Here is an 11,899-nt window from a genome sequence, read left to right on the forward strand (position 1 = left end):
AAAAGTGCCTGTGACCCATGCTAAGGCTCAAATGTTCTTGCACGGCCGGGTTTGCTTCTCTTTGACTCCTGCCATCACCACAAGAAGAATATGCTCCAGAGAGCTCACTGGTCTAAAAGGCGCCTGGTGCAGATTTAAACCCAACCAGTGCCGTGGAGTCGAGCCCTGCTACATCCAGGCAACTCACAAGTGCCCGGGTGACACATGCATGGTTCTTGTTGTAAGTCACAGTGATTTTGAGCGTGTTTGGTATGCAACATTATTTGGCGATAGTTGACTAATAGATACATATTATTTCATCTAAATGAGGTCACACATGCTATGTTTTAGTAAAACTATCATATATACCTTCACTTGAAACTATGAACAAAAAAAAAGGAAATAGAACAAAAAAACATATACTTTGGAAAATGTTCCATCAACACAAGCTGTTTCTTTTTTTTAAGGTTTTATTTATTTATTTGAGGGGGATGGCACAACTGAGGGAGAAGCAGACTCCCCACTGAGCAGGGAGCTTGATGCGGGACTTGATGCAGGACTCGATCCCATGACCCTAGGATCATGCCCTGAGCCAAAGGCAGATGCTTAACTGACTGAGCTACCCAGGTGCCCCAATACAAAATGTTTCTAAACAGTCTTGCTAAAGCTATGAAAAAAAATGAAAACATCAAAAGCACGGGACCATTTGCTAAGCACTAGCTTTTTTTTCAATCATCCGATAATATCCTGTTAAGAAAGAAGATATAAGCTGATAGTTTATCCCACCTCTTCAATAACCATGCTCATTTGTGTTAATTATATTGTTTGCTTTATGTTTTAATAAACATTTAATTAATATAAAATTAAATAATAATGTTTTATATTTATATTTTAATAAACTCTTTTATATCATGAAGTACTTCAGAAAATTTTCATCAGTTTTTCAGGTTATTGTTCTTTCCAAACTTTGTTCCTTCTCTCTCTCTCTTTCCCCCTCCCCCTCTTCCCACTCCTTCCTCCCTCTCTACCTTCTCTCCTCCTTTCCTTCCTTCCCTCCTTCCTCTATTTTTTAAACATAAGATTTTTTGTATAATTTCCATGCTTCTAACTTTTTTTCTGATCCTTTACATAATGCATAGCTTGTGTCCAGACTACTGTTTACTCTGATGTGGCAAGAGTGAATTCCTGATTCCATTTTTACTTTTCTAACATTGTTTGCCAAATGGAACCACAGTTTGAGGATCAAATAATATATTCTATTTAGTTTTGTTTCTTTTGGAGGAAGGAGCTTGCGAGCACTCGGAATGTGCAACCTTTGAAGGAAGAACTCTGCTCAGCTCTCTCTCAAAGTGTCTTTAGCTGAGATTCACTCTGGCGGCAGCCTGTATCCATTCTTCCTGGAGTGGGACAGGGGACAGATAAAATAGGTTTCAGATCTTATTCATTACTCAGTGTGAAGGCCTTGAGGCGATGCTTTCATCTGAGGCCATCAGTCTCTACTTTTCCATTTCCATGTTTCATCTAAACCTCCCCCGGAAACGATTTCCCCTTGCCCTTCACTCACAGCAGAGAAAAGAGAACACTACCTCTTCTGACTGCTCCTCTTCAAAGTTAGCCTTTTTCCTGAGGATGCTCAGATCCCGATTTCAGAAAGAGGCATTAGAATGGGAATTACCCTAAGCCTCACCATAAAGCTACTCTTTTATTCTTAAACTCTCATCCTCTGAAGTTTATAGTGTGAAGTATGTCTCTCACTGGCTGCTGTTAGCAAATGAATTTTTTGTTGAACTTTTGTCTGCAATCCGACTCTCTTTCACTGTTATTATCCTGATGTTAGATAATATTTCAATATGGCAAATTTGTTACGATTCCAGCAATAATTTAATTTTTCCTTAAATCTTTGTTCTTTGTTACTGAAATAAGCTAATTCCATTTTTCTACTTAATAACTAAATATTGTATGACTCCATGAAAGCTTTTGTATTTTGTATTTAAATCTTGTTACAGATTTAATTTAAAAAGGTATTAACACTACTCAGTACTAGGTGGGTTGTGGATATTCTGCCCATTTGCAGAGAAAACTAAGATTTCACCCTATTCTCTTTTGTTGTGAGATAAGTTCTTCCACAAAACTCAGGGGGAAAGTACAATAATTTTCCAAGCTGAATTTAAAACAGTTTTGTGTGAGTACTTTTTATCACCCATTTAGGAAAAAATATTCAAATTATTATAAATTTTGTAATTGTTTTAACTCCATTTAATAAGTAAATATTTTACTAAGAAGTACAAAATTTAGTTATTTTAAAAGAGCTTAGGATTAAGCCCTTAACTGATAGCTCTGATATAAGTCAAATATATGACATCTCACTAAATACTATTTGAGTTTTATGTTAATCAAAAGAGATCCTACCAAAAAATTATTAGTTATAATAGTTATTTAAGTTTCTGCTGTATTTAATGATATACAACCAGCTTCAATGACATCCCCAGATAGAAAGATATATATAAAATATCTTTTGTACAAAATAATTTAGTTTCTTATAGAATTAAATGTCTGTATATATAATAATAATGAGCAATAGATAAATTTTGAGAAGAAATCTCCTCCAAAATCTCGAAAATAAGATGTCTTCCTATTTATTGTTCCATATTTAAGTTGAACAAGTAATAACATTAATATCTCCTAATCCAGATGAGATTTTTTTTTAAAGATAGTACCTGTGGTAGTGATTATCTTCCAAATTTCCAGACTGGCATTCTTAATTTCAGGTAAGCATGCATAGGTCAACAGTTACAGGTCACATATATCAGGAAGGAAATCTATTACGAGGAGAATAAGAATTACATGAATAATTCATTGGCTGGAGTTTGATTTGCTTTGTTTTCAGTCCTAAAGCTGTGATCTGAAAACGTGATTTGCCAGTATTTGAACAGAAGTCTCAGGGAAGAAGCTGAGTGGCTCTTTCCAGCGGAGTTTATCAATACCCTAGTGCCTGAGAGGCTACTGTACTTTACTACTGTGAGAACTGACCATAAGCAAAAAGGAGAAAATGAAAAGGCTTCAACTGACCAATTCTATGTGGACTGTCTTTGGAAGTCTTCTGGAAGCCACAATAATTTAATCAATACATTTTGATCACCATCAGGCATTTTGATAGCAAGAGTGTGAATGATTTGCTCAGGGAAAAGCTTAACCTTATTACATAAGGCTTATCTAGTTTGACAATACATTGTATCATAGTTGTGGAATAAAGGCATACAAATTGTTAACAAGGCATAAGTCTTGTTGCAGTCTTGACTGGCATGGTAATAAATCACAGTGATTTGTTTTTAAACTGTTTTTTTATCCAAAGATACTTAACTACTTTGCAATGATTATTTTTGTGGAAAGTTTTCATCTTAATTTTTGCAGCCGGAGATGGAGTCAGGAAGCGAGAATGTGACAGGACTGAGTAATTTGCTCGGTATCACACACGGGCATGTAAAAACATTTGAAGAAAATCCTGAGGTTCATGTTTGGTTTCCATTCATGGGAAAGGCAAACCATTCTGCATGCACATGCATCTGCTTTTAAAATTAGCCTATGAATAAACAAAGCCTATGTTCTTTCCATAAAGCAAGCTCCATTTTTCTTCTGGGACTGTATTAAAGGTGTTACCCAATATCTATTCAAAAAACCTAAACCATAGGTGCCCAGCAAAATCCTGGAATCAAAGCAGGTCATGAAATGTTCTACCCTGGATCCCCAGACTATTGCTACTTCCATCAGGTATGAGGATGGGTAGATAAAGTCACGAATATGCCAACTTGTCACCCCGTCCTTACAGCTGGTCAACTTTTAGTCCAAAGATACTTAAATATTTTGACAAGGAATGGCTTGAACCTTTCAGTCCAGCCCTCAAGCTTCATAGGCAGCCATCAGCCCCATACTCAACCCATACAAATAAATTCATCGATAACCCCAATAACCTGCCTAACTCACATCTAGTAATTTCTCAATGAATTTTAAATAAATAAATGTAGAAGTCAGTAGTCTTCATTTGGTCACTGAGATGATTTTGCAGCAATTGACCCATGTGTAAGCTATGATTAGGTACCTGGACAGTGCCCTGATATTATAGATGCAAATTTCTAATTGGTCTCAGAAGCCCCAAGGAAAAAAAGCCACTGAATTTCCTTTCTGTTTGCTTAACAAGTTGACGATAAAATTGGTCCCTAGAATTAATATTTATATGTAATTGCTCTAGCTTACGAACGTAGAAGATATTTAGAGTAAAAAAAAAAAGGTCTTTGAGGTCATCAATTCTTTAATGCATTGACCGGTTTTACAGCATAACCTGTGTGTTACATATAAACCTCAATCTTTTTTCTTCATCTGTTAAATCAGTGAGTAAACTAGAGCATCTTTGAGATTTCTCCCAGCACTTACATTTAAAGCTTTGTTTGAAAACATTCACGGAGAGGGAAAACAGGACTCATTGGTTCAGAATTCTCTTGAGCCGTTCAAACAGCAAATCTGCCTCCCTAGAACTCCTGTGCATGAGTCCAGGATCTGACCTGTGAAACAACTAAAATGATCTCCTTCAAGTATTGGAAAACAACTTACAGATTCCCCTTATGTGTTACCTTCTGCAAGTAAAACTAACCAGTGCGCATACCAAACTTCATATGACACGGCGTGATTATTGTGTTCGCTACTTGTCTTCAAATGGCATCACAAATCACACAGAACGGAGACTAGGCGCTCCTTTGATCTGGATGTGGTGTTCCTAAGAAAGCGGCCCGTGTTCGCATTAGCCGTCTAGCACTTGGCAATACAGCGGAGTTCCTGGACTGCTGGGATCGGCATCACCTGGAGCTTGTTAGATACGCAGCATTTGGGGCCCCACAATAGACCTCTAACTTAGAACTTGTATTTCAGCAAGCCTCCCAATGATTCATGTCCACATTAAATTCTGAGGAGCACTGACATGGTAGAGGTTTCTAAGTGTTGGTGCTCATTGTGCTCCTTGTCAACCGCAAACCACAGGCTATTTTACGAGTCAGGACTCTGAGACTCTGGGCTGATGCAGCCGCTTCTGAAAAAGAAAGGTGTGCGATACTGTATCGCTGCTGGTGAATATCTTGATGGTACCAGCCACACTCTTCCTTGAAACTCCCCCTTTCCTTGTTTCCCAGGTCGCCTTTATTGTCCACGATCTGAGCATTGCATTTCAGCATCTCCTGGGCTGATTTTTTTTTCTGCTCACTCTTCCTTCTTTATAGGCTTTTTCTGACTCAACCCCTGCATTTCCATGACTTCAGCTGCCGTCCATATGCTGGTCGTTCTATACTCCGTATCTCCAGCCTCGCTCTTCTGAGCTCCAGTTCAGTTCAGCTGGACCATCCACCTGAAAGTTCTACAGGTACCGCCTAAATGGAATTCACCTTCACTACTCTCTCTTCTCACATTCTCTTCTCTTGTTTCTGCTAGTTAATCTACCAAGTGATGAACTTGCAAAGCATGCTAAGCCCTTCCCTCTCCAACCACACCATACACCTAGCCACCACCTAGCGCTGTCAAGCTCATTGTTGAATCGACCCGCTCTGTACCCACTGTCACTGCCCCAGCTCAGACAACCATCGTCTTTTAAGCCTTATCATCAATTTCTTAATAGATTTTTTTCCCCTCTTGTTCAATGTTACTCTCTCTGCACTACCTTTCCTTCTTTTCCAACTCCCTTCCTGCCAAACACACCAAGAACCTTTTATTTGGAGATCTATAACATAGATACCTCCTTCCTCCAAAATCTCCTATGTCACATCGGGCAATAAAGTTAATACAGCTTTACAATGATAATATATAGTGGATTCATCTGTTGCAAGAGGCCTCACAGCGGGAAGTGGGATGTTGTACCTGGAGATCATCTTTTACCAGCACTACACTTGTTAACTTGTATTTTAGTTCCAGAGAAAGCAGTCCCTACAAATCAGAGCCCGTGGGAACCCAGCTAGCAGCCTAAGCACGTGGAAAATGTAAAGTGCAAGGGATGCTTCAGTGTAAGGTAAGTTTGACTTACGGAACCTCAGGAAGAGTCTCACAGATTAAGTTGCCAGATGTATGTCAGTGATAATTACTGAGAAAGAAAACAGAACCCTCTTTGGCGATATTCTGGGAGAGATGACAGACTGCAACGGAAGCTTAAGCACATAACCTCTGGTTAATTTTGGACTCACTTCCAACATTGCGACCACCTAATTTTCATGTGTTAGGACACAGAGGCCCTCTCCTCCCCCACCCCCCCAAACCCTATGAAAGTAACCCTCACCACGTGCTTAGAGAAAAAACCATGAGGCTCAGGCAACATAGTCCAGGTTTAGAATAGAATTGAATAGGAAAAGAATTCTGTTATGATGTCTTTGACTTAGAATTCGGTTTCATATTTGTTTCAAAAAGTATACACACAACCCTCAAGCCATTTAAACCCCAAATGTACATGTGATATTTCATTTTCAACATATGAAGCATATGAGACAAGGGTAAGAATAAGCTGTTGAGAAAGCCTACTGCTGAAATTTCAGAGGAGTGTTGACTAGATTTCTGTTTATAAAATATTTTCCCTAATGTTAATTCTTGGCATCACTCTTTCCCATTTTTTCTTACGAATTTGGTTTCATAATGTTAATCCTTTCCCCCACCCCTTTGCTATTAATATTGTATGATGAACACTTTCTTCATGTTATTAAAGTTTTATAATTTAATGGAATGGTTTTGTAATATTCTGAAGTGTGGATATACCATTATTGTATCTTCTCCTTCTGTAGATTTTGTTTCTAATTTTTTGTTATTAGGTGCACATCTTTAAATCTACTGATAAATTGTTTCTTATGATAAATATGATGGTGGTTGGCTAATATTCTAAATCCATTATGAATAAATTACAATGAAACATATGGTTGTTATTTACTGGTAGTAGTGATACAAATAATGCAGGTTGTTTTTGGAAGGGAAGGTATCTTTTGTTTCATTGAGTGTTTTCTCAGTCCAAGCTATATTTTTCATGGACAGAAACCTTTTTTAATACCTTGAATCATGCACTGTATCAGGTTAGTATGAAGGAGGCAATCAAATAAAGTTGATCTCTTTTGAAGATCCTTATTGCACAAATATTCCATTTACATTGGAAGTTAATTTTTAAAAATACATTTCTAGTAAGTGCATGATCCACATTTTCTTGTATGCAGGATGTTACTTCAGTTAAATGAATGTCTTTTTGTCTCTTAGAAATTGCTTCACTTTAATTCTGGAGCCCATTAAGCTTCAGGCTTATTCTTTTGTCTGCTTAGCTTGATAATTTTCATGATCATTTTAATAAAATTATCTGGCAATATAGATCGTCTTTGCCATGTAGTTGTAATAACATACTTGTCATCAATACAGGGGCAAAACTACATGTATTTTCCCTAAAGTTTATTGGAGATTTTTATTTCCTTCTTTTATGTCATATAAGGAATCAATTCTGTATTTCTGCAGCTTTGTAGCAATGGGTAGACTTAATCTAGGCAGTAATGCTAAAGACCCACAAGGTAAACTTAAAAGAGCTATCGCAGCTTAACAGAGAACTGTAAAACCTCAAAGAGAACAAGAAAAATGATGGTTTAAACCACAATGAGAAACAGGTGCTGGCTGTGAAAAATTCCCTTAAAAATCTTGACGATTTGACATTCACAAGTTTTTGTTTTTTTTAATGCCGAGGTAATCTCAGTGTTTTGTACAAGCAACCGTGAGACATAAAAACTGCTTTATGACCTTGCAGATTTACTAACATTCCATTTATAGAACCTGAGCCCGTGTGCACACACACACACGTACACGCACGTACACACACATACACACACACATTCTCACACGTACACACAGCATGCACATCCAAGTGCACCAGACCAAAATGCGCATCATGTGAAGTTTCGAAAGAAGAGATTTAATATAGAAAATTGTTTTCTGAAAGTGCTGAATAGATTTCGGAGCTGCGTCTGATACGTCATGGGTACTTGATATTTATTGTTGGCTGGTTGAATCAATAATTGAATAAATAAATGAAAATGCTAGCATAAAACAAAAATATAAAAAGACTTTAAAATTGTATATGCCCAAAGTAAATAAATTCGGTGCTTTAAAACACTTACCTTTTTAAAAAAGGAGGTGGGCAGGAGGAAACTTCTGGAGCTGATGGATATGTTTATTACCTTAATTGTGGCAATGGTTACTGGTATAAGCATATATTCAAACCCATCAAATTACCATGTACATTAAATGTGTGCGGTTTTTTGTATGTCAATTATACTTCAAAAAAGCTGTTAATGATAAAATTTTAAATACTCTAAGTATGTTTAGTGCTCTAAGAAATTCATGTTTAATGTTTTTTTGACAAAACCCTCTAGAATCTGTGTTTTATATTAAGTAACTCAGTTTTGCCTTGGATCAAACACACAGATTAGATCCAGTTTTTAAGATATGCTTTGCATAAAAGATTAATCTAGCTGCCATTTTTCATGCTGTTTTGTCCCACTTTGTCCCATACATAATTTCCTTTCCTGTGATGTGTCTAGACCCTAGCTTAAATAAAACTTGCAAGCACATTCTGATTCTAAGACCTGAAAGAGCAATTTTAAATGTTTTGAACCCATTAGCTATTTTTCTGTTTCCCAATGCTATCATATAAGGAGGGACACTTTCTGATTAGGAAAAAATTGATGTTTTTTTTCCCCCATTATAGCAGTTCATTATTGTACAATACCATAGGGAGTGAAATTAGTAATATTGTATTTCTAAGAGAATTTCCTTTTCTCCTTTGTACCTAAATGAGAAGTAGGATTGCTTCATCTCCCTTGACAAAAATTTGGAAACCAGAAATGCCTCTGTTAAATAGTTTTCAACTCTGAAATCTACATTTCATATATTAAGCTACCTTCATAAAGCACTTTCATGAACAAATTGAGTTCTCTGTCTCACTCACTTCTATCCAATGGCTAATGGTTTCCATAAAACTGATTTCTAGCATCTGCCTATACGTTACTACTATCTCATGGCTGTGTATTTCTGAGAATATATTTCTTGTAGTAATTTCTGCACCCCAAGAAGATATTTCTTTTTTTTTTTTTTAAGATTTATTTATTTATTTTAGAGAGGAGAGAGAAAGAGAGAGCAGGGGGGAGGGGCTGAGGGAGAGGGAGAGAGATAATCTCCAGCAGGATCCCCTTCCCCGCCGAGTTCTGAGTGCGACTCGGGGCTTGATCTCATGACCCTGAGATCATGACCTGAGCCAAAACAAAGAGTTGGACACTCATCCGACTGAGCCACCCAGGTGCCCTCAAAGAAGATATTTCTGATAACAATACTTAGAGCCATTGTGAAAGACAGTAAAGCATAATGGTTTATAAGTAGGACTCTAGGGTCAAAGAAAACAGGGTTCAAATCCCAGCGAAGCTAGTTATCAGTCATGTTACCTGAGGGAGGTCACTGAACCTCTCTGTCTGAGAGTCCTCAACTAAAAGAAGAAAAGAGATAGCAACAATATCCACCTTTTTAATTATTTTAAGGATTAAATGAGAAAATCCACAAGGGTCACTTAATCTCGTGCTTAGAATGCTGTATGCACACAGTAAATGTGAGTCCTTTGTATTTTTATTATTAATTGGATTAAAATTTCTATATCTATTTTGCTACCTGACTTTGTAATGATCCTTAAAATTCTGGTTTCTTGTGTCTGCTTACTTAACTGCTTGCTCTCCCAACCATGAACCGTGAGCATTTTTGAGCTCTTGGGTCCTGGTGTATATAATGCTGATGCCTCTTCTCTTCACATTCTTAGGTGGGATTTCTTCTGCTCACAAATGGTGAGCTACCAGCACAGGCTCTCTGCCCCTATCTGCAGCTCTCCGTGGTTGATAGGATGGTGTAAGTTCGACATAACTGAGTCATCATTTTAGGATTTTTGTAGAGGATTTTATCTAATCTTGACACCAAGATGCGGCATTCAAAGTAACCAAAGAACCCTGAGGTCATGTCAGAGGAAGACAAGAGAAGGGGGTGATTTGAAGGGAGAAATGAGGCCTGCTGGCTTATGAAATATAGGTATAAGCCTATTTGTTGAGAGGGGAGATGAGTCCTGAAGGGATCTAGGGAATAATTTTAAGACGACTGAATGGGTAGAGGAAGTCTGTCTATGGGCTCACAGAGGGGGAGAGGGAGCTGTGAGAGGCTACAAAACACAGAGATTGGTAATATTACCAGGCACCCAAGGCTTGGCTTCCCTGAGAATCTTTATATTCTCAGAACTCATTTGAAAAATCACTGCTTTTAACATTGTATCTTATTACTTTTCTGAAATTGAAACATAGAAGGTTCCTGGAACAGAGAAGTTCTTTAGGGTACATAAATGAAAATGTCAAAAAGGCTGATTTCCAAAAATAAGAAGGAGTCAAACAGAAAAAAGCAGTATAAATATTTCTAGGTGATAATTATGTGTTTTAACTTACCCGATCATTCACTCTTCTGTGATGCAACAGTACGTGATTTACAGGACCTCAGTTTCCCTTGAGCACATTCCATGGCAGTCAATTGTTTTCAGGATGTATCTTTATTAGATTAAAAGTTTCTTGAAAAGAATTACTAGGTCTTATTTCCAGGGTGCTGTCCCCAGGGCTTGAAACATAACAGTTAGTAAATATTGAAACAAAACAAACCTTGAAATCATACTTTGAGTTTTAGGTGGGGGGTTTTCCCTCTTTTTTCCCAATAATTCTATGCATTTCTCAGTGCTCATCAAGATAAGAGTACTCTTAACCCCTTTTATCTATTTCACTTATTCCCTGCCTCCCCCAAATCTCCCTTCTGGCAACCACCAGTTTGTTCTCTAAGAGTCTGGGTTTTTTTGTTTGTCTCTCCTTTCCTTCGTTTTTCCTTTGTTTTATTTCTTGAATTCCACATATGAATGAAATCATTTGGTGTTTGTCAATTTCTGAGGGACTTCTTTGACCAGCATTATACCCTCATGGTTCATCCATGTTGTTATAAATGGCAAGATTTCATTCTTTTATACGGCTGAGTGACATTCCATTGTGTATATACCACATCTTCTTTATCCATTCATTTATCAATAGACATAGGTTGACTATTGTAACTAATACTGCAATAAACATAGAGGTGCATATATCTTTTCAAATTAGTGTTTTAATTTTCTTTGAGCAAATACCCAGTAGTGGAATTACTGGATTTTATGGTATTTCTATTTTTAATGTTCTGTGGAAACTACATACTGTTTTCCACGATGGCCACACCAATTTGCATTCCTCCAGTGTACAAGGGTTCCTTTTCTTCCACATCTTCACCAACACTTGTGTTTTTGATTCTAGCCATTTTGATAGGTGTCAGGTGATATATCATTGTGGTTTTGATTTGCATTTCCCTGATGATGAGTGATGTGGAGCGCCTTTTTATGTGTCTCTTGGCCATCTGTGTATCTTCCTTGGGAACATGTCTATTCAGGTCCTCTGTCCATTTTTAATTGGATTATTTGGGAGGTTTTTTTTTGTTTGTTTGTTTTTGTTTTTGGAGTTGAGTTGCACTATGTTCTTTATATATTTTGTTACTAACCCTTTATTGGACATGTCATTTGCAAATATTTTTTCCCATTCAATAGGTTGCCTTTTTCTTTTGTTGATCATTTCCTTTGCTCAGCAAAAGCTTTTTATTTTGATGTAGTCACAATAGTTTAATTTTGCTTTTGTAACCCTTGCCAGAGGAGACATATCTAGAAAAATATTTCTATGGCTGATGTCAAAGAAATTACTATCTATATTTTTGTCTAGGAGTTGTATGGTTTCAGGGCTCACATTCAGGTCTTTAATCCATTTTGAGTTCATTTTTGTGTATGGTATAA

This window comes from Ailuropoda melanoleuca, chromosome 5 (assembly GCF_002007445.2).
Source record: "Ailuropoda melanoleuca isolate Jingjing chromosome 5, ASM200744v2, whole genome shotgun sequence".
In the NCBI taxonomy this organism is placed as follows: domain Eukaryota; kingdom Metazoa; phylum Chordata; class Mammalia; order Carnivora; family Ursidae; genus Ailuropoda; species Ailuropoda melanoleuca.